Source organism: Amblyomma mixtum, chromosome 1 (assembly GCF_055824585.1).
Source record: "Amblyomma mixtum isolate Tamu chromosome 1, ASM5582458v1, whole genome shotgun sequence".
Taxonomy (NCBI): domain Eukaryota; kingdom Metazoa; phylum Arthropoda; class Arachnida; order Ixodida; family Ixodidae; genus Amblyomma; species Amblyomma mixtum.
In genome coordinates, this window is record NC_143012.1 from 318,829,765 (window position 1) to 318,853,300 (window position 23,536).

The 23,536-nt window shown below is 45.0% G+C and overlaps 2 protein-coding genes across 11 annotated transcripts in view; one reads left to right on the plus strand and one right to left on the minus strand.

Moving 5' to 3' along the window:
* Positions 1–23,536, plus strand: part of LOC149372623 (uncharacterized) — a 517,038-nt gene that overhangs the window by 319,903 nt on the left and 173,599 nt on the right. The window contains exon 1 of one of the 10 annotated variants that reach the window (XM_089567163.1): positions 13,109–14,384. The exons of the other annotated variants lie outside the window; for them this stretch is intronic. The gene's annotated coding sequence lies outside the window, so the exon portion shown is untranslated. Of the gene's footprint in view, positions 1–13,108; positions 14,385–23,536 lie in introns of those variants that run through there. 10 annotated transcript variants of the gene reach the window in all.
* LOC149372627 (uncharacterized) overlaps positions 1–23,536 on the minus strand; it is a 116,484-nt gene that overhangs the window by 76,658 nt on the left and 16,290 nt on the right. The window lies entirely within an intron of this gene.

A 23,536-nucleotide genomic window follows, 5' to 3' on the forward strand; every position in this document is an offset into this window, starting at 1 on the left:
AATAAGAACTGTAGCAGTAATTTTCGCCTCACAAAATAGAATACTTCCGTATTTCGTGATTTTACGTGGCGTTTACACAGCTCAAATGTTCGCATCTTTCTTTTCCTTCAGGCGACATATCTAAAGCATACGCTGCCACTCTGCGCTTATGCAATCTCCGCTATTTATGCTAATCCACTTAAGCGCGCCTGAAGTTTCCCCTCCCCAGTGTCGTTTTTTTAATCATTCTTGTTATTCAATATGTGGGCAAATATCGTGCATTTCCTGCTACCATATCTCGGCTGCTATGCGTTTCGGGACCGCTGCAATTAATTATTCTCTGAACTCATACGCAGGCGTTTTCTCGTTCTGGTGTTGCCTTTTTCAACGCTGCGCCTCAATTTCGCAGCTCGTGTGCACCCCCTCTCTAAATTAGAGACTTTCTGAGGAGCACTTTTGAGTGCTTTTACGCACTACGTTTTGCTTTGCCCTCCGTTTAAGGGGTAATTGCGTTCACGATCCACATGAATTCATGCGAAAAGGTCAGTCGTAGCGGATGAATAATTGGGGCGCTTTAATATATATTTGTGTGACCCATATATTTGTCTCAAAGCTGAGCAATCTTTTTCAGGGGTTCCAGCTAAGCGCTCTAGAAATGCTGCCGCTTTCTCGGGTCCCGCTGTACGTTTCTATAGGGCATCCGTGCACTGCCAGTTCTCCGTGACCTCGGGCTCATTTGTTGAAATCTTCCCCGTCAGAGAGAGTCGCCGGCGGGAAGTTTGCCTTACTGCGACGAAATTTAGTCACTTTGTAGAAGCGCTTTGTCTTGACTCCCTTTCATTTTGATTTTGTGCGATTTCTTCTAAACTATAGGGGTGCGTCTTTTTTTTTTTTAAGTTAAGCTAACAACAAAAGCGCAGGCCTTCCGAACGAACGTTTCCGCTTCTCGGGCTGCCATTGATTGCCTTTAGCGAGCGTTCACCTCAACGGAGGCCCCTGTGAGAAACCGACGTGTTCCTGGACGATAAAAGGAACTCGCTTCGAGTGATCCACTTATGGTAGCAGCTGCGGCGCTGGCGGTTCGGTGGAGTCGAGCGAAATGTTGCCTTCGCGCTCTACTTACTCCACCGGAGTCACTGAACTACACTAGCGGAACACACCTCGGGATTTGCGGGGCTAGCGGCAGGTTATCCAGTATAGAAGGTCACACGCCCTAGCACAAAGTTTTAGGCTGTGAGGATAAACAGCAGCGCTTAAAGTGAGTGTTATGTTATTCAGGCTAGTTTAAGCATCTGGTTGTATCCAGGGGACATTGTGTTCTTGGCTCATCTTAAAACATATGATTGGTTGCAGATGAAAACGCTTGAGCAGTTACGCTTTTCCCGCCAAAAATTTCATCTTTCCTCAGTGTAGAAATTTGTAGAAATTCAGTGTAGAATGTTCTTTCACTATTGATCACGCAAGAAATTGAATGAGGATCTCTTGATTCCAAGACCTGTGCCCTACGTCTTGAGGCATGAGGACACCTCAGCCAACCCACGACAAAGATGCCGATAACGATAAAGATGCTGGTATACCACGCGGGGTATATTGAAGAAGTAGCAAGATAATGCTAGTAATTATCATCAGACAAACAACGATCATGGAAAGCAGCCATGCTGAAGTCGCGCACAGAGTTTGCTGAGTCATCTCATTCTCTTTCCTCCTCTCACAGCTCGAGCAGACTTCAGGTATTTCGTACTTCTCCATACCATCTACAAGCGGTTATACTGAGACTGCTACTTCATCCCGGCCTCAGCGAACGTGATTTCTTCTAAGAACATGTGATGAGCGACGTGGAGAAGCATAGCGCGCAGGCTCGTTTTCCTATAGAAATGTGGAAGATTATATTTAATGGAGGACAATGCATGAAACGGTTGCTACGTATCAAATGCACGGGCCTTGCTAAAATGTGCAAAAGATGCGGACTTCCACATGTGACGTTCCCACAGCATGCGTAAGTCCGCATCCTGTGATAGCTGAGTTCCATGTTGTTAAACCAAAGCTTACCATTGCCAAACCATAATTTTAATACTCTTAATCTTCTTTCTGGGAGTTCCATCTGTATTTCCTGTCACAGAGGGGTACAAATGTTCCCTGTTCCATCGTGCTCGCATGAAGTATAGGGTTGTAGTTAACGCTAACACCATGGATTACTTTAGTTTCCCTTCGCCAGCTTTCAAAGGTAACTTTCCACGGCTCCGTGCTCAGCGGTGGCGAGGCAAGAACATCTGCGATGATGTTACCACGCTATGCGCATAGTCTGTGCAACGCACAAAGTCTTGAACTGAAGTATACTTAGCCTATTTTGCGTGGTCCCAAACAGTGCAGTGAGGAAAGCAGCGCACTACTATCTGATTAAAGAAAGACTCGCGCAGTCTGGGCTTAAGTGGCTCCAAATTATTGGCCGCATTAATTATGTACCAATCTTACCGAGTTGCGTTTTCCTCTTTACCAAACCATCTTCTCTGTAGCCACGGAGATAACAAAAATCAAAGAGACTGTATTGCGCAACATTCAATCGTTAAAGTTTCCACCCAACATCTGACGTTAGGGAAAGCACGAGTGGGATTACCAGGTTTTGCTTTAGCTGAAGCAATGCAAAAAGCGATGTTAAGATCGAAATGCAGACGTTAAAAATGAAAACTTTGTTGAACGTACTTGCTTCGTAAAACATCTTCACAAAAGTTACTAAAAAATCATATATGCCGCTGAAAATGAAAAAGAGAAAAAAAAATCAAATCGGAGCTAAAGTTGTTTAGTGTTCCGTCCAGTTTTTACCGCAAAGCTCCTGAGTATGCCACTTTCCTAGCTGTCTTGCCTGCACGTGTGGCTAATCGTCTCAGCATTAATTCATAACGACGAAGGCATTCCCGCTAATATTTCTCAAAAACCATTTCGTCCAACGTGCTTGAAAAGAGAGATGATGAATTATGAATTATGACATGTCGTCTCCCATTCTGCGCTCAACGCGACCAACGCAAGTATGTCTCGTATTGCGTTATTGGCCCAATTATGAGATTTTTCAGGCAATCATAAATACCGAGATCTCTAAGCCCATCATCCGGCTTTAATTTTTTTTTCCTCGCAAACTGCAGAGACACAGTGAGTAGAAAAGCTGCTTAGTGCTTGCGTTTGTTCGCCTGAGCTAAATTAGAGCCATAAAAGTCAAATGAGTTCGTTCTTCGAAAAATTTACGTCTTGTTTTCGAGCACCGACAGCACTGCTCGTGCGACCAAATTTGCCCGCTTGATTTCGGGCACTGAAAGCCCCCGAAATCACTTCGGTGTTCACGCAGCCCTTCACCAAATCCGTTGCCGCGTGAACCCTAGTTACGGTCGCATGTCATTTCCATAAGTTGCTCAAACGTGCACGCGATTATGAGCAATCCGCACGCAGGCTAACCGCTTTTGCTCCGGTCGCCATCGATGCGTTAAACCCGAAAATCTAGCGGAAGTCATCGACTCATTTACGCCGCACCTCGAATCGAGGCCCAGTCAAAAGAAAAGTAGGAAGGAACCAACGAAACGGAACCTGGCACCGAGATCATTTGCATCTTTGCTTCGGCGTTGAGCACCATTCGACGCTCGAGCGGTGACCAAGCAGTGCGCACGACGAGACTATCCCGATTGCCCTGGTGTTGAGTACTTCAGCACTGTGGGTACATCTCGGCTTCGCTCTGGAAGCTTAAGTGAGTGGCAAGAAAAAAAAAAGGGGAGGCTGGAGCCTCGTAAGAGCTAATGCCCAGCGCATCTTCTCACCGATAAGTGAGACGAGTCCAGACGCGCTTAAGGGGCCGCAGCAAGGGTTCATAACCCAATTAAAAGGGGCGTGGGAGATTTAATTAGCCGTCGTATCGAGTGTTTAGGCCGGGCAACGCGCGGGTGATCTGAAGAGGCGCGTCTTGTTCGTCCTTTGGCCGGCGTGCACAACGACCTGGCGAGCGGGATTCGATGAGTGCTTGCCGTGCCCGGTCCAGATGGGGCCGCCGGCACGCCCTGCTGTCGGCCCCACGCGCGTTGACACCTCTCCGTTCTCTCTTCCCCCTCGCCCCTAATGGGTGACGAATCCTGGACGGTGTGAGTGGCCAGGCTAAGAGAGAGGAGAGCTCATTACGGCACAGTTTCAGTGATCGCATTTCCACGCCGTGTGTGCGGTAACCGGTGCTCCGAGAGTGCACGGCCACCCACGAAAGCGAAGTTGGGAAAGAAGTTTGTGCGGTTGTGTGTGCTTGAGTGCGATGCTGGGGTTGTCTTGCGCGCTCTGCCGATCCTCGCCTTAAACGTGTAGTTCACCGCCCCGCGGTGCACCTAGAGCGACAGCATTAGCTGTCACTAACCGAGTAGAATCAATCTGGTTCAGTCCATGTTTCTTCCAGGTTTTCTTGCCTCTTTACGAAGACGAGCTTCCAAACGCTATGTAGCCAATGCTAAAACTCGCTATCCATCTTGCTCGGTAGCTCGTTTAAAATTTATCGGTTCTTATTCTTAGTGGTTTACTTTGTTTCTCTGCGCCGATGTCCAGTATTGCCCCATGCTCAGTGATATCCATAGCTAATATAGGTGCTTACCATTGATTTGTTGTAGATGTAGTTGTGCAAGATGTCTTAAGTCTCATAAGCCTTGACATTGTTTATATTTCGATGAAGCACAGTTGATTACTGGCCTGCCTAAACCTGAAATAGGGAGGGCAGAGACGAGTTTCACTAGTAGTGCTGGCAACTGCTTTGGTTAGCGGTATCCTTTTATCAAATGGGAGAGAACTCAACTGGGAACGTCCCGAAGAGCCGCGCGCAGATCATACGGGGAGTCACGGATTACAAATCGAATAAAGTATATCGGGATTTAACGTCCCAAAGCGACTCAGGCTGTGAGGGACGCCATAGTGAGGGCTCCGAAAATTTCGACCACCTGAGTTTCTTCAACGTGCACTGACATCGCACAGTACACGGGCCTCTAGAATTAAACCTTCATTGAAATTCAACCGATGCTGCCGGGGTCGAACCCGCGTCTTTAGAGTCGGCAGCCGGACACCATAACCAGTGAGCCATCGCGGCGGCTGGCATCGAATAAAGAGGTTGGGGATTTAAAATGTCTGAATTGCAAATTTTTCAGAGCCATATACAACAGCACAAAATTTGCAATTCAAGGAGACGTTTTAGGTGCAGCAAAGCTGAGCTGTAAGTGAAGCAGTGATATCACTTGGCGTAAGGAGCATGCAAGAGTCATGGCACGCCCTCTGAATCATATGAGATTCGTTGCTTGGAAGTAACCACAAATCTGTGTCATTTACCTGAAAACACAACTTCCAGCTGTAAGTTTGGATTCTGTAAAGATTATCTGTGAATCAAAACGTCACTAAAAAACTGTGAATATTGAGCCTCATTTGTAAAAAATAGCTCATGCATTTACACCCTTCTACCTGAATAATATTCAACTGGAATGCCATCTGCGTTTCGAATTCGGTGTCGTGAAATCGGCTCATACGTTTCACGTGAACGCCCGCCTAGCGCTCTCGATGCACTTATACTTACTGTAGTGGCATTCACTACTCATTCTTGAGTACTACGAGTCATCTGCAAATAGATTTGTCCTATAATCCTTGAAATCAGAGCGACTCCCTGCAATAAACCTTTTCGGAATGTGTCCGAGCACCGAGTCTTATATGAGTGCAACAGAAACATCGGTGCTCTGACCAGACCACACGTGTCTCGAGTCATGTGACCACAGGACAGTGCACCCTGTGACTGACATGAACGTGAAACTGATACCCTCGCCTTATCTTTTGTTCTTCCAATGCCGGTCCCGCTTGAAACGGAGACCGCACAACTCGTGAATAGCTCGCATTGCGTAAGGCTCTCTACGCACGACACAGGGCACAGGGATTCGACGGTAACATGTCCAATGGCGTCAGTGTGAGATCAATTTGAAACCAAAGCTTTACGAATAAATGCGGGGATACCTCAACTGCGCATTAAAACACGCAACTGGAGGTGCGCATGACATTGGTACGAAGCTCTCTCGCAAGCTACACCTCGACATCTCGGTGGACACCTCAACCGCACCTTAAGAGGTTTCGCTGATGTGCAACAAAATCACGCCCTTGTTTAAGCGTGTAAACAGGACATTTATTTTGTTTTTGCTGAGTTTTACCTTGACATCCTAGCTCGTAAAAACAAAGGCTCTTTTTTTATTCATTGGAGATGCCGTTAAACTGAATAACGTCTCTCTATAGGGCTGCTAACTTAGTAAATAACCTATAAATAAAACTTATAAAACCACATATTCAAACCCCGCTCATTATGTCCCTCATTTGGAAAGTCCAGCCGTTGCTGGCCGCTGGTATGTCAAATGCGCTGTTTGTCCTTTCACTTTTTTTTTTTTTAAGTATACTGTCAGCTCTGTAAACTTTCCTGACCTTTTGCGACCGAGACAACAGCGCCGGTGCCCCGCAGTGTTTGCAATGTCGTGTACATATACTTTTATTTTTTCTGAGCATCAGTCTGTGACGTTCATTCGCGAAGAGGCTTTGCGCAATGGAGTCCTTTACTTAAATCACAATTACCACTGGCAGTGCGAGAGCAGGCGCTTCTTGACTTCGTGTCAGCGCTTTTATTTATCGATTCAGCTGCCACTCGTAACTGAAGAGTACTTTCGAAAACTCTGGTATTCAGCCCTGCGCTTTCTAACTTGCCGAGAACCCAATTATGCAGTTTACGGTCGCTATATTATGCGGTTTACAGTCGCTATACATACCAAGCGCTCAAAGAGTGGCCGTGGCACTAACGATCATGGTACTCGAGCATACTATCTGAATTTCATCAATGTAATTAAAGAAAGCAAAGCTAACCATAAGTTGTTCGTTTCGTTCCACGTACCCATAGCTAAGGGCTCTGTATTCGCGCGTCAGGTAATTCTCTTCTTTTTACGTCACTTGTTTCCTAATTCTGTAACAGCAGCTATAGGGCGGAGCAAGTGGGAAAAGCAGTTTTTGTTTGCTGTTGTTTCTTTCCCTTGCCGTAAATTCTTTTTATCCGGGCCATAAAGCGAAGCCATTGGGCCCGCGGCGCTGCGTAGAGACTGCTGCAAAAGGATCGCAAATGGACCTAGCCTGTGGCGTCGAAAGAGAGCGCTCTGGTGCAAATGGCTCTTTCGGGGTCGCCTACACCGAATGGACAACCGTGTGTTCTCCTCACTATCCTGCGGTCGGTATGCGAATGGGTAGGCGTATTGGCGGGCTCAGAATTCCTGTTCTCACGCCGGCAATGGACGTTACAAGCTTTTGTAGCGTCTTAAAGAAGTACAATAAAAAATTACACTGTTTTGTGCATCAGAATGGAGATGGTAGCGATGGCGTTGACTCCTTTTGTCAACTAAAAAAATTGCGCAGCCAGACTTGGACAGCTAAATCATGGCCGCAGCTTCCAAATTATGGCCTAACTGTGACTCAATATAACCGATTATCTAGAGCGAACAATGAAGGCTCTGTCACCCAGCGACCCTTGCACGACAAATAGCTTCAGAACCATAAGCACAGGTTGCAGCTGGAGGGAAAGTAGCGGTCAGGCAGAAACATATGCCTGCCAATTAAACCAAGTCCTTTTCAGCTAGCGCGATTACTTTTCTGATCATTGGAATTTGTGTCCCCTCCCACAGTAAAAAAAAAAAAAAAAACGTGGAGTTTATTAAGTCACTGAATCTATGCAATGACGTTGAGAACTTGAAAACAAAACCGGCTGCCTGCTCAAGAACCTCATGAGAGTTATGACGAACATAACTCATCAAACCTGCTTTTCTTGAAAGCTGTACTTAAATGGGGCCCAAACGCTTCTTGTCAGAGCTGCTGTTACTTTGTGCTTGATGCTTTGTCTCGCCTCTTCTGACCGAGGCGCCCCCGTGCAAGACGCGCTGCGCTGTCTTTGTAAGACGATTACCGTTATCATGGTGCTTCTCATTACTTTCATCGACGTTGATTCGCTTTGTTCTCCTTCCTAACGATAGGAATTGAATTGCAAAACATTTATTTCCTAACTGAGATGCTCCGGCATTACTAAAACGAGATCCTCAGAAACGGCAGAAGAGGCGGCTATCGCACTTGCCTTCATTAACGCCAAGGCTGATACAATAATAAGCGACTCTAAATTCGCCATACGCAGTTATGCGAGGGGCAGAATTAATGAGGCAGCAATGAATATATTCAGTCAAATAAAAACATAATTATTGAGTGGATATGGGTCCCGGCTCACTCGAAGAACCCTGGTAACGAAGAACACCCATAAAAGTTCGAGTATTTGTCAGCCCAGCAAGGGACGCGGTAGTTAGAGTTTCTCGAAGGACGGCCTAGCATAGTATCACGAGATTACTAATCATTTTAAACTAGAAAGGAGAATCTTCCCCTAACAATAGGAAAGCCTAGCTATGCATTTTTTTTTAATGATGCAGCAGAAGTGATGTATGACTGACGACAAAATAGACAGATAAACTACCTGTGTTTTACTGTACAAGTATCTTTGAGCATGTGGTATGTAGCAGAATGTGACACCTTTGCTTATCTCGGTGATAAGGCTCAGAAAATGTGAAGCATATGTCTTTGTTTTTCATATCCGGTACAATCTAATTTTACCTTTATTTATCTTACATTCACGCCCACCCAGTGCACGGTGAAGACGTTGAAACGTAGCTTCCAAACGTTTTCTAGTAGGAGTATGTTCAGTCGCGTACTGATAGAGAAAATATTACGTCATCAGGAAGGATTCTACCGAAGATGATCGATCTAGTCAACAAGATCTTTGCGCGCATGCGTTGCTTTCCATCGAGCCAGTGAAGGTACAGTTTTGGTCAAAATTCTCAAAGCTTGAAAAGAGATCCTGGATATTTCGATACATTAGCCCGCTCACAAGTGTGAACCACAGATAGGATGACATGGCAATCTAGCTAACAGCAAAATGCGCGCTTCCATTTTTTTTTTTTTCACTTTGGTAGGAAAATGGCTGAGTGTAGAGACCTTGTCTAGTTTCTTGCCTCTTTAGTCACCACTTGAGTACCAGTGGCCGCAGCTAAGGAAAAAAAAAAACCTGAAGGAAACGGGCAATAAAAAAGACTATTCAGGTTAGTTATAAGGGAATTTTTTGGAGGTGAGAACAAGATACGTTTTTTTTTTATGCTTGATGTACCAGACGTTGATTCCCTCATGAGTTAAGGAGGCGAAATATTGTTAGAACTGTTGCATTTCAAGGCGCCAATCCTACTTCTTGGCTTTCAGGTACGCCATAGTGAAGAGCTGGAGTTTCAATTTTACTACTCGACTTCTTACACGTACATCGAAATGTCAAGGCATTGCAATGATAAAATTTCATTCGACCTAAATCCAGCCATGGAACCTGGAATCGGACTCTCAACCTTCTGTCCCTCTATCGAGCATCTTAACAACTGAATCAACATTGCGTGTTGAGCCTCGTTCAACAGCATCGGACGTTTGCTTCTTAATCAGAAGCAAAGAAAAAGAAGATTTATTCCGAAACACAAGCACATATAAATAGGAAAAACAAAACGAAACATACCAATCTGACATGTCAGTTCGGTATGTTTTGTTTTGTTTATCCTATATATATGTGCTTGTGTTTCGGAATAAATCTTCAGTTGTGAGTTAGCGCTCGTCCTTGTCTCGTCTTGCTTTGTCCTCGTTTTTTCTGCGCAAATTTTTTCAGTATGCATATCAACCAACTCGCCCAGGTTTCTGCTCTTCTTAATCAGACTTGCAATAAAAGCCTCCTTTAAACACCATTTGATAACAGGCTCCTTCCAGAGAGCAGACCATGTCTTCCTTCCATTTAACCACGGCAAGATATGTCCATGCAGTTGTTCTTGAGCGAGCCGAATGGAGACCTTTCGTCGCTGCCACTTTTCGCAGCAAAACCAGACAGAACCGGTTTGTTGTGACCACTCATATATCCTGAGTTTTCCACTGGCCAGCTTTGTGAATGATGAGCTGTACTTCGCAAAGCCGTGTATATAAAGTTATTGTATGGATCGGTCGTGCTCCAGTGCTGCAGACACATCTATACGATACCCTCTACCGCTAGTAGCACCGCAAACAACCGGCACCGCCCGCTTCAATTCCGTCCTGTACCAAGCAAGCTGAAAGGCGAACCGATGCTTTTCAGAGATTGACCCAAGTTCGCTTCGCTTCAAAGGGAAATTCGTGGGAGTACGCTTTTTTGATGTTCGGCTGCACTTTGGGCAAGAACACTTGGTTGTGAGTAAGAGTAGCGTCGCCGCAAACGCGATATGTCGCTGTGCAAACAGCATTTTCAGCGCCATCCCGCGGCACCACGCGCGGTGAAGGCACCGACCTCGTCCGACGAGTGGACGTAACGTGGTAGGGGCGGCAATTTTCAATACATCAAAGGCGGACTGCCCGGGGCTTCATTCAATTTGAAACGTATTTTGTACTTGGGCTCTCCGCAAAAATTATTCCATGTGATCAACCGCAAAAGGAATCGGGTTGAGCAGATGCGTGGCTGTTTTAGTGTTTCAATTGAGTTTAAAAGAGCTGACCAAGATTGTGTGCAGATTGAAATAATCAAGCTTTCCGCCTTGATCTCCCAGCGCCCACCTTTTGTCGCTAGGTGTAACACGTAAAGGCGGTGTCCTTAATGAAAACGCTGAGAAAGGTTGAGGTTGAGCTTCAATTGTTTCGGAGAAGAAAGAGGAAAATGACAAAAGGTGATCAGGCTTGGCAAGGTCACAAGGTGAGTGTACAAATCATGCACATGAGGGCGGAATATTGAATTTCTTCATAAAAACAACCAGTGAAGCTTTAGTGAATACAGAAGTTTTGCCGGAACGGCTTCAAGAGGAGAGCCCAGTGACAATTAACAGCCGGAGAAACTCGAGTGTAGCTGCACCTGTCTACGTCAGCTAGCGAGACATAGTTGGGATCCATCGTTTGAAAGAAAACGGTCTCGGTCAGATTTTTAGACAACGTAGCTTCCAAAATCAGGGTGCTCAATTTGGAGCAAAGGCAGGCACTTGGGCTTATCAGTGATAGGTCGCAACTGTCCAGGTGGTTAGGTTAAATTTGCTTCGAGGCGTTAATGTATCTTGGCCTTTGCTTTGAATTTAGTCTCAACCCTGCTCAAACGACGCTCCGAGCTCGACCCATTCACTAGTCCGTCGGCAGTGCCAGCTAACTCTGTTTCGTTTTTTTTTTTTCATGCACAGCTTTTTTTTCGTCCTTTCCTACCGTGCGTAATGATGTTTTGTACGTTCAGTGATAAAGTGAATTAACTCTGCCAGACTGTGCAATAACATCGTGTCTATAGACATAAATTAATCAAAGATAAAGTTTTTCATCGCATATTTACATGAACGGTTTCTGTCTGCCGTGGCTTGCATCTGTTTCGCACAGCTGCATGCAGATGGTCCGTAGCTTTAGAACGAAAACATAATCTAGAGAAAATACTCACACATCAGCTCAATTTTTAGGCGAATTCCTATTTCAAATGATATTTTATTGCCGAAAGTGTTTGAAGGCTGCTTTCTGGGGTCTCTCTTCGGGAAGTTTCAAACAAAAACTTTCAATTAAATGCCTGAGCTTTGAAGTAAAAAAGGAAAATGAAAGACTGAACCTCCAAAAACGTAATTATTAACTCTGTAACGTTTCATCAAATGATGCGGTATCGAAGGTGCAAATTACACTTGGATGACTTATTGTGTAATTTACAGGTGGCGGCAATAGCGAAACGATAAGGTGCACTTGCCGATGGTGGAGAAAGAGTTAAGCAGAGCGTGAACCTGTGCGGTGATCAGGCCTGTGTCTCTCCTTTCTTGATGATTCAAAACGCTCAGATGGAGGTGACATATATCTCGCTTCATTTTGTCCAATGGGATGGTGCGATGGAAGAGGAAACGGGGATAGGCCTGGTGCTAAGTGTAGACAGAAAGGAAAGGCGCATTGCTACTAAGATTGCTGCAAATATACTTTTCTTCAGTGGCTTTAGGAACGCGGATGAGGTGCATTATCTGTGAGCTTGCCTATGAAATTGCCGGAAAGATGTGTAATTCAGAGAAGCGGGATGGTGATGACGATTCCTATTAAGTTACATCAAGCATAAAGATGAGATTGAAACCGATTCAGAAATCAAAGCACCTCTACGAGCGATACGTCGATAGGCATAGTAAAATGTATTCTGCAGCACAGAGATTCACCGACAGCGAATTCGGCTGCAGTTCTTTTACGGTCTAGTGCTTGCCGATTTTGGCCGACATCCGCGAATGTGTGTTCATCGCAAAGATTACTGAGGCCTTTCCAAGAAGCGAACATTTGGCACTGTATATTTCCCCGCGGAGAACGCCTCCTACTGATCGCGATTATTAACATCACTGCCATCGCCAAACAAGCAGAGAGCAATGTAAGATAAATACGTACCTATCCAAGCCACCTCCTTTAGTCCTGCTCTAACCGGGGTCGTTAACAATATTTAGATTTGCAAAATTTTCCTTCTTGCTGGTTTTCTTATGTTCAGTGCTTGCTAATATTCTCGCGGTGAGCACGTAAATTGCAGTGCACTGCGTAACTTGAGAGACGGGTTAAAAAATATGGTGCATATTCCTGAAGAAAAGCTGGATCGTTGTTATCAAGTAGAGCGAGCGCACTATATTGTACAAATTAAGGCGAAAGCCTTTTATGGCTCATGATTGTGTGAACATGACAGGATGTGTCATGCTTTCACGAATGAATAGCCAATCCACAATCCAATGCATAGCCTTCCAACAAGCCAATCTATATTCCAATCCATAATTCTACAAGCCAAACAATAATCCACAATCCAATCCATTATCCAAAACGGTATTTGGGCCTAGGCGGGAATTGAACCCGGGCTTGAGGGTGCGCTAGATAGGGACGATTCCACTGCGGTACGACGTTTCGACGTTTGCACCTGAATAAAGACGTGTGTAGTGAATGCGCAGTTTTCTTAGAAGCGCTTATGAGTAATTATGAGCATATAAATTACAGATGCCACAATTTACCGAGTACAACAGCACAATTTACAGTAAATTTACTTCTTGCTTGCGGTGTCGTAGCGACATCATGCGACACCCACTGAAAACCCCCTCGCAGTGTACGACGATGGCCCAGCCGAAGGCGTAATAATGCAAGTTAAAAATGCTTTCGCGTTACCACATGTAAGTTTTCTTAAGCGCCTCCTTGAGTTTCTTTTCAATAGAAGCCTGAAGCGCCAAGAATGTAATGGCGGGATAATTTTTCATCGTGTGGCCTTTAATGCAAGAAAAACTATCCCTGTCTTTAGAAAAGGGCTTAATCAGCAATTGCCGCTGCACAAATGCCTCTCTCAAACATCCCGGGTGCGGAAGAGCTCGTCAACCACCCGCCAACATGGCGTGCCCAAGTTCGTGCAGCCGCGATTACCGTCAGCGCGGGAGCTCTAGCCGCTATATTGTGCTCCTTAACCGTATCAGAGCAGTTCTTTCGAAACATTATCATTAGTATTTTAATAATAAATATTGTAATAGCTCTCTTTTGTCCCGATTTTTCTTACGGCAGGTCAGAAGCCGTTGCACTAATGTCTATTAGCCAAAACTTGCCCTAACCACGACCACCGTGTTTTGGAAAATTATATAGATTTAATCTTCCCTCTTCAGTCTATGCCAAATCTGTCTACGTTTGCTTTAAGTTGAAATTCACTCGGTTCTTTCGACAGATCATTGATTATTCCTGCTGCGCATTCCATGCCCACTGATGTGTGCAATATAATACATTAAGAATAGCCCCGCCGCGGTGGCTCAGCGGTTACGGCGCTCGGCTGCTGACCCGAAAGACGCGGGTTAGATCCCGGCCGCGGCGGCTGAATTTCGATGGAGGCGAAATTCTAGAGGCCCGTGTACTGTGCGATGTCAGTGCACGTTAAAGAACCCCAGGTGGTCGAAATTTCCGGAGCCCTTCACTACGGCGTCTCTCATAGCCTGAGTTGCTTTGGGACGTCAAATCCCAATAAACCTAAACCAAACATTAAGAATAGACAAAGTGTGCATAATGCGTTTGCTCCATATGTAGAATACATATGGGAAACAGCTTAAATATAATAGGTTGCAAGTTTTTTATTGTTTGATTTATGGCAACTCAAGAAACTAAAAAGATTCGCAAGAGCTTTGTGTCGTTCTACACGGCGGAAATGTGACAGTGATAATCTTGCCGTACACTAACATAGCCCCTCCATTCTTTTATCCTTCAGCCGCTTCTAGAAAGACCACTTCAAAGTAAGTTTCTATGGCCAAGTTTCCTTAATGGACAGACCACACCTGAAGCACAATCATCGCTCGGTGGTGATTAAATCAGAGTCTCAGGTATGTGTTATGCGCACCTCCCAAAAGCGCCGCAAGCAGTCCAAGGCGTACTATGTAAAACTTCTGGAAATGCAAAGAACCCAAAATCGGCAGCACTGAAAGTGCAGAATCTCTCATGGCTCTTCACAAAGCAAACTCCCTTGCGTAGCTCCACACAAAATTAAATTACTGCCACATTACCTCAAGTAGTTAAGGGTATTGTTCCCAATAGTCACTTTGGGGTAACAACATTACGTATTTGCCACTGAGGACTTGTCTGTTAATCTACAGGCTGATCAGCACACGGCCATCAATTCGCATGCGCCCGCGAAGCACGAAAATTCGCCAAATTACAACCTGGATCCAAAAAAAAAAAGTATTATCCAGCAACTTTTCTTGATGTTCATCATTGCTTAGGGCACTTCTGGAGATATCCTGCCATACCTTTTAGTGCTTCTAACCGAGCGTAAGTAGAGGCGTGACAAATGCGTTAGCAAAAGATCCTCTCTCGCAGAAGAAACGAGCTCCAGAATCTCCACAAAAACATACAACTCAGAAAAGCTCCCCAAACCACCAAATCGCTTAAGTTTTGCCTCAGCGATGTCGTGTCGGCCGCATCGCTACAAGGATACTAACTAGTTAAAGTCAGTTAATACATAGCTATACCTCGTTGAAGGCCTCTCAGCGCAGCGCAACGTGAGGACGCATGTGAATTTCTTACATGCATTTGCTGTAACGTAATGCAGTTCAAGGCACAGCGGTGAAGGAACAACTGGTTAGCTGGCACTTGAGGGACCTCACAGTTGTCTCACACTTGCCTTCTGTGTTAAGCAAATAGGCACTGCGACAACGAAGCTGGAAGTGCCAGATGGTAATTTCTATGTGCTTGGACGCCTGGGCTGCACGGAACGAGATTATTTCACGAAGACAGTAGTACGATAATTCATTAGTGAAAGCGTGGAAGATAAGAAACCTGAGTCATTTTCTCGCGGCTGACGGAGAATGCGGTGAACAAACTCGCCGCGACAAGTGGAGCCTTGTTCATTGTACGCGCTATGCCGCAAGGGTTTTGCTGCATTTATGTAGTGAGAACAAGGGCGCCGGAAGGGGCCTGCAGATAGAGGGAAGTCTTCTCCTTACATCTTCTCAGCTACGCAGCTGAGAGAGGGCCAGAAGCGATAAACAGTCTGCCATGATGAAATGCATGTCATACTCGTTGCTGCTTCTAGAACCACCGTCAAGGCGTCGTTTCGTGCCATGTTTATGAATACTCTGCACGCGGTTTACAACCAGTGCTCAGAAGCAATTAGGAAAGAATCACAGAGGAGCGCGTGCGACTGGAGTCCGTTTCGTATATCCATCTTATTTTACAAGCGGGTAGCGTTTCGTGCTGGTCTCTTTTATACGGCGTTAACACTTCAGAAGGTTTGTTTCAGCCGACTGCGATTTGCAGACAGCGTTGTTTCTGCGGGTTTAAAATTCATTTAGTGATAGTTTTCGCGAGCATGCAAGAAAACTTTGTGAAAATCTTCGAGACCGAGAACCGCGAACACTGCTCTTAGTTGTGCATGTCCGCCGGCAAAAGCGGCAGCAAAAAGTGCTGTCGTCACGCTTTGCAAGCCATTCATTATTTACCAAGAGTTCGGGTAATCTCGTGGACGCCCTGCAAATTGTCTCTCACTGAAGAACTAGGCGCTGCTGGAGTTCTGTGCTCAGCTAAGCATACGCCGTGATTTACTGGCTCAAAATGCTGAAACATGGCACAGAGCGCAGCATTTTATGACAATCTAGAGTTGAGTGAAAAAAGAATAGTTGAGTGAAAAAAGAATAGTTCTCGGTGGGAGCTCTTCTTGGCAGCACGCGATGGTTTCTAAACTCTTCTCTGCTCTTCTTTAAGCAAAGAGTGCGTTATGGGCGGTAAATTTTAGAGGGTTGGACTTACGGCCGTCGGCGTGCTTTATCTCAAGTTTCTCGTATAATTCGGACTTGCTGTGGTAGTAAATAATGACCTAATTTTTTTTCTTTGAAAGCAAAGGGTTAACATTAACTGCTGTCCTATGGCTAGAGCCTGTATACTATGATAGCATTACCCAAGAAACAGAGAACAGAACTCTTAGTTTTTTGTCTTTTGTGTTTCTTTAACAGCATTGACGCTGAACGGGAAGCCTTCAAATTAAAATCCTGTCCTGTGTGCTGTTCTCCTTTTCTTGCTCAACATATTTGCTCTCATTGGCGGTCACAGCATTGGCGTAGTTTTTTCTTGTCATCTAGTGAAATGAGTACCGTTATGTTTGCTAGACTCGAAACAAGAAGCTACAATAACTTTCGTTGCTTTAATGCGCATGAGCCACCTCCTCCGGAAAGCAGTTCCACAGTTAGCTCATTTATTCAAAGCACAAAAAAGGCCCAAACAAAAAAGAATAGAAGTAGCGATTTGACCAATGTCACGTCTCTCAAGACGCGCAAAGTTCTTCGAACAATTTCGTTGCCAATTGGAATTCGAGCTTCGCAGGTGGTTTGAAAACAAGCGATGTGGCACGTCATCCTCCGCGCCAGTTTTAGCTCCTCTAATACGTGACCACGACGCTCCATTAAACCGTGTTTCGTCGCAAAACGTTTTACGTCGTCTGTCGACAATGCAATTTCTCGCGCCCTCTTTTTAGCGTGCTCTTTTCGCATCAACGTATTTCTTGTACTTTTTCCTCCCACCTGCCCGCACATCTTCGCAAAGCGTTTGCGGCTTTCGTCCGTTGCGGGTAACAAGGCCTAACACCGGGAATTTCCCAAATAGAGTTAACGGCTCAAGGCAGACTAAGTGGAGCGCCGGGCTCGCGGGAGCCCCTGGCTCTTGTGTTTGTTAGTTTTCTTTTTCTTTGTCTAATTCTCGCCTTTAGAGCAGGCGGCCCGTGCACACCTTTTTGTTTCCTCTTCCCTGGAACGCACCTCTTTCGAGCCCCTTTCGGGCCCAACGCGCTAGGCGGAAATAATTGATTGAATTTTGAGCGGTAGCGTGCAAAGTGCCAAGTAGCGTTCTGCATGCACGAGAGGGCGGAGGCTTTCCACGTCGCCGTACGTGGCTTCTGCGACCTGCAGGCTTGAATACGAAGCCAGGCGGGAAACAAAAAGGGCCGCTCACGCCCACAGAGTCTGGTCGATGTGACCGATTGGAAGCCACGTGCAGAGGACGGTCGTTAGTTTTCGGTCACGACGAGCTTCCAGCGCTTCGTGTTCACGCTGCGACGTTCGATAGCTATTTTTCTGCCATATTTCCGACGCCAAACAAACACGTGCTTCGTTTAGCTCTAGCGTGAAGGATACTTTGTGCAAGAAGCGAGTCCAATCAATAAGCGAAATCTCCGCGTAGCATGAGACGGTTAACATCTCTTGTAGGAAACTTTAGGCGAGCATTGTCCAATTGGGCATGTGTCTGGCACAATACTTCCGTTCTCACAAAGAACCAATTAAAAACACTGGAAAGGAAAAGAATTACGTAAGAAAGAGATATAAGCGTCTCGAATGTCATTCGCAATTGGAATTTCTATTCAACTTATTACAGGGCCGAGGAAAATCTCCGCTATAAGAAACAGGCTAGTGTTTTCTCGTTTCCACTGCACAGCAATGACTTAAAAGTTTCTAGCGCTCCGGAATTTAAGCAGGGACTGAAAATTCCCAGCTTCACGTCCGACGTCTTTTTGAGATCAGCATCTTGATCTGGTCCTTTCCCTAAGAAATTCCCATTGCGAGACACTCAGTCTGTTTTCTTTTCTTTTTGCCCATCACACACAAAATCGTGCTCTTTACAGCGCGTGCGAGGAGCAGGTTTGCTTGACAAGCTGTCTCTCCGAACTCGGCATGCACCCATCCACATAAACGTCTCGGTCTCGCGAGCGCTCTGCCTCATGACTGGTATATTTGGGTGGTAAAAAAAAATCGCGCAAACACCCGCGCTAGACAGCTTTCGTAGTGTCGCGGTTTCGCGAACGCGTTTCGTGTGCTTGCTTGCGTGCTCCTGCACCCGTCAGAGCGCGTCCTTAACCGCAACCCGGCTAAGATGGCCACCCCGAGACAAAGAGAATCAGTCGCGTGTGGACACTTGACGCGCTTTAAGGCGAACCGAACGTGACGTGTTTGCTGCACCGCGACCGCTCACCGCGGGGTCGTCGCCGACTCGCGTCACGTTCAATTTCCAGACGCCCGCCGTCTTTAGCGACCACCGCACGCCACTTCTCCGATTGCCTCCTTCTCAATGTCGCCACTGCGGGCCCCGTATTCCTTTTCCTTTTTTTTATTATTTATGTCTATGTGAGCCCCCTCGGAGCTGTCGAAGCTGTGTGTGACAACATCGGCTAGGCATGCTTTCTTTCGTCACATTTAGCTCATATTTCCTGCATTTTCATTGCGTGCTTTGTGGCCCTTGAACCGCGCTCACTTTCATGTCTTTAGGATTACAAGCACTCCGAAGGCCATGATTACGGGTGAGGGTCTAGGAGTTCAATATGGCGGATATTAACCTTGTCTTTCGTCCGCTGCGGGGTTTCGGCTATGGCTTAAGCAGAATTAGGTGCGCCTGCGTGCAGTGGACCTGATATCTAAATCAAGCACGTCCTTAGTATGCGATGGGTTCTCAAAGTCTAGACAAATCTGTAACCGACAGATTGTTCGTCCTCCGTTGCTTTTTTAGAATTATTCGGAAATAAAAATTGCTGCAAATCGAAAGTTGTTAACATTACTCAGAGAAACTGCCTGGATGCAATGATTAAAATATATTCATCATACAACGCAAACCACAACTGAATTTGGCCCTAACGATGGCGTCCCTTGTTACAATACGCGATGCTAGAAACAAATTTTCGTATTTCAGGGCTATCAAGTACAGTGCGCAAGTTTCTTTAATTTTTTTCAGACATAGAGTACAAAAAACTCTCCTGAATCGTCGACTCAGAGCTACTCCGCAAAAGGAGATCTTAAAAAATGTGTCGCCTCCATGAACCACTAAATGGTATAGAAACGCCAGCAGCGGCAAAGTGATCTGCACTATTCTGAAACTCCTGGCTGAAATTTTAGGTTTAACAGAAATCATAAAAAGGGGGTCTTCAGAAAGAATTATGGGCCATATAAATAATTAAACGAGTTTATGCAAAGAGCATAAAATCCTTCCCCCTCTTTTGGCGCCTTAATTTCTTTAGATAACTGTGGGTCACGAATTGACAGGAGCAAAAAAGCGAATAGAAACTGTAACTTGGTCACTTTGCAAGTGTTGAACAGAGGATGACGACTACTGTAATTGTAACTTTGGCTCGGTGTAATTGAGTACTGAGGTCACGGGGGGGTCCCAGTATTATTTTGTCCTTTTTTTTTCCTTCTATGTGACTCCGTCCAGCTAGCGAGGTACGTTATATTAAAAAGCGAAGACCCTTTCTTCTTTAATTTAGTAAGGTTCCTATGGCGTCAACTACAAAAAATTGCCACGTATGCTCGGTAAATACCAGAATGTAAATTAAGGTGAAACAAAATCCTGAGTATGGCGCTATAAATCGTGAACGAAAGACGCAGTGGACGCTTTTTTTAATTAAGACCGAAATTAAGTTATTATGCTAATGGGATTGCTAATAAAGTCATTTCTATGCTCGGACCATCTTGCTAGCAAAGTGCACGAACTGCAAAGAGAATGCATATTTTTCTCCATCTAAAGTGTTTATAGTCGCCTTTCTGTTCGGGGGTCATATGCCCGATGCTGAAAGCCAATCCTCGAACTTGGATTTCCCCATTCCGGATTTCGAGGGATTAGCCGGATTAAGAGCATGCGGTATTCGTTGCATTTGAAAAGAATCTCATCATTTCCTCGGCGCTCTAGAAGTGATAGAGATAATAGAAGCAGGACGATGTTCTCATTAACTTTAACTCCGGTACTGGCAGGAACGTTTCAACAAAGCGGCTTGAGAACGTAGCACTTTTGCGTCGTATTTGCACCACAATGGGGAAAGAATCCCAAACGCGCAATGATTACAATCTCTTCACAGACTGTGACGTCTGTAGCATTAATACAGAAATGGGAGGCAGAAGGTATTGCTTCTTTCGGTTTCGGTAGAAGCACGCGTGGTATCGTCTAAACATTACCGCGTCCAACTTCATGACACCGGTAATGAGAAGAAGGGCTACGAGATCTTAGATGAGCCACGTCGTCTGACGGTGTTTTACTCAACCCGCTTCGAATAGAACAAGATATCAGTGATAGGTAGGTAACCAGGCATTGATTTAGTGTTTTCCAAATTTATATATAAAAAAATAGGAAACTGGTGAGGATCATGATATAAAACTTTTCCTGGGATAATGGAGTCATGTCCTACATCCAAAGAAAAAAAAGATAGAGCAAGAGCGAACAGGAAAGGCTACTGAACTGAACTAACAGCCTAACTGAAGCAATGCACTACTTGACCTGAAATAAAACTGGGAATAATGCAGACGGTGATTACTCTTTGTGCAGATTGAACTAAAAATCCCAGAATCACTGTACGATTTGTGGGAAAACTGCACCGCTTCCTTACGAACTTAGGTCTCCCGAGAAAACCCACACAGCAAATATAATTATCTGCATTCCATTAATCTGAACGAAATGTTAACGTTTCAAGCAAATATGATCAAAGTGTTTTTTAAAAGTTTGGCACAAAAAATTAAAAAATATAGGAATTAAAGATGAGGCTTTTTTTCTGCTGAAACACTTACTACAGTATATGTGCCCGGCATGTTTTTAGACCTAGAACTATCTGGGCTCCATATTGAATATACTTAGTGGGAGGATTGAAAACAACAAGAAAAGAACTGTCAGCTTCCACCCTATTAAGTTTCAATATAGGCTCGTGCTGCTTCTAATGAAGTAATCATGTAAGCGCCGAGTTTTGCGCAGAAAATGAAGACAGTCAAATGAAATGGTAGTTAAAATACTGAGCACTGTGGCCTAGTTATGGTTAAGGGCGGGAGGAAGAGGATTATAAAAGTTAGGTTGCATCCTGTCATAGAGGCCGGATTTGGAAGAAAAGTTCCTCAGGGAGTGCAGCATGCGACCCGCGACAGAAGGAAGAAAGGTTACACGAAAGGAGATGTCCGGGTGGAGAAAACAGATTAGTATTGCCGAAGACCCAAGCAATTTGAACGCTGTGCGGCGAATGCAATGCAGTATGGTGTACTTTGTGCTTTTGTCTGCTGTACTACACAAGAACAGCGTCCTTTGATATGCCATGATACTGTAGTCTGACGCTGTTCGCATATCTTTACAAATCCATGCATACGATGTGAAATCGTCAAAATTGTCGGTTAGAAAGCAGATAATGTACAAAAAAAAATGCTTCGTATTATCTTTCAGAGAAGCCTGTCGCTTTGGTGGTAACCGTAGACTCCTGCCTTTCTACGAGAGCGTGTTAGATTTCCCTGTCCATGAAACAAATCATGTACGGTTTTTAAGTAAGGAAGCTCGGCGGCCCGCTTTGAGGTTAATGCTCTTGCTCTCTATTTCTTGTGGCCGGAATGTTGAGTTGCGCTGAACGAGCTCAATTCCTCGACGCTGTTTACTGTGATTGCTTGCTCGCTTATCGTATGACAGCCTGGTTTTGCGTACGGAATTCATGGCGGTGACTCTTGCTGCTTTTCCACTATCTCGCATGATCCCACTCCAATTTCGTGTACTGCCAGAAGATCTATGTTGTCCACTCCTTGATCTCTCCGAGCTTCTTTGATCTAGGAGAATCTCGATGCTCTGCAGGTGGGCCGTCTGTTTATTTTTTATTTTTCTTTGCGGCCTTGCAACATATCCACTAAGCTCTTCAGCTACTGGCGTATAGAAAGTTTGTTTTGTATACGCTGCAACTACGCTTTCCGCAAGTATGCGTAATGCAAACATGAATTGTTAACCTGTAGCACCTTATTTCATTAAATAACCCTGGTGATTCTATACTTAATGCAAAAAAAAAATATGTTAGTGGAACCAAGGAAGATTTTCTTTGCATTCAATATTGGTTTTGGTTTATTGGGGTTTAACGTCCCAAAGCAACTCAGGCTACGAGGGACGCCGTAGTGAAGGGCTCCGGAAATTTCGACCACCTGGGGTTCTTTAACGTGCACTGACATCGCACAGTACATGGGCCTCTAGAATTTCGCCTCCATCGAAATTCAGCCGCCGCGGCCAGGATCGAACCCGCGTATTTCAGGCCAGCAGCCGAGCGCCGTAACCACTGAGCCACCGCGGCGGGGCGCATTCAATATTGCGAACAGTGAATCTGAAGTATGACAATTCCCTCCTTCTAGCGCGAACTTCAGCCTTGCGCAGCATTGAGCACATGTGTACAATAAGCTGTTATTTTCAATTCATTGACTTTAGATACAAACTGAGGCCTCGTATATTTATAGGAAAATTTGATAGGATGTATGGTAATATAGAAAAACTTGTTTTATTTCCAATTATTCGAAATAATATCAGCCCTTGTGTTCTGAATGTTCTTCAGTGCTTATCTGTGATGTTAGTGAGGCGTAACTTAGCAGACACGGTGCAAACACGAGTACACAACGCGCTCCTCTTTTCTGCGTTCGTTATGTTTTTGCATTCTATGCGAATCATGAAGTACCAACTAACTCGCTAAGTGAATATCACGTATTTAGCTGTGTTTAAAACGTTCATATGTTGGTTGAAATTAAATAGCGGCCAGCGTCGAGAGCTATGAAAGGAAAAATAGTAGTGAGCACATTAAGAGACGGCAAGAGAGCAGAATCTATTGCTGAAGAAATGATAGTTCGCCTAGCTGAAATCAAAAAGAGTAAATTGACATGAATAGAGAACGTAACGCCATTTCAGTCATTCTTTAATGACACAATAAAGGACCTTTGAACTCCTACGCACGACAGACTCCAGAAAGAGCACTAGAGTGCGCGTGTTAAGCCAAGGGCGTTTCGGACTCTTCGAGTACGCTACTTAACTGCCAGATCCTCCGTAACATCGTGATAATTATTGCCCTTGTCGGGAGGTCTATTTTGGGCCTCAATAAAGGACGCGCAGAGCTTTGAAGTGGACACGAAGCAGCTTTTAAGGTTCTATGTACCTCAAATCAAATTTCGATGCTTTGTAGCTGCACTGGAGTATCTTGGCCCATTAAGTCAAAAATACTGCCTGCAGAAGGATGCTATGG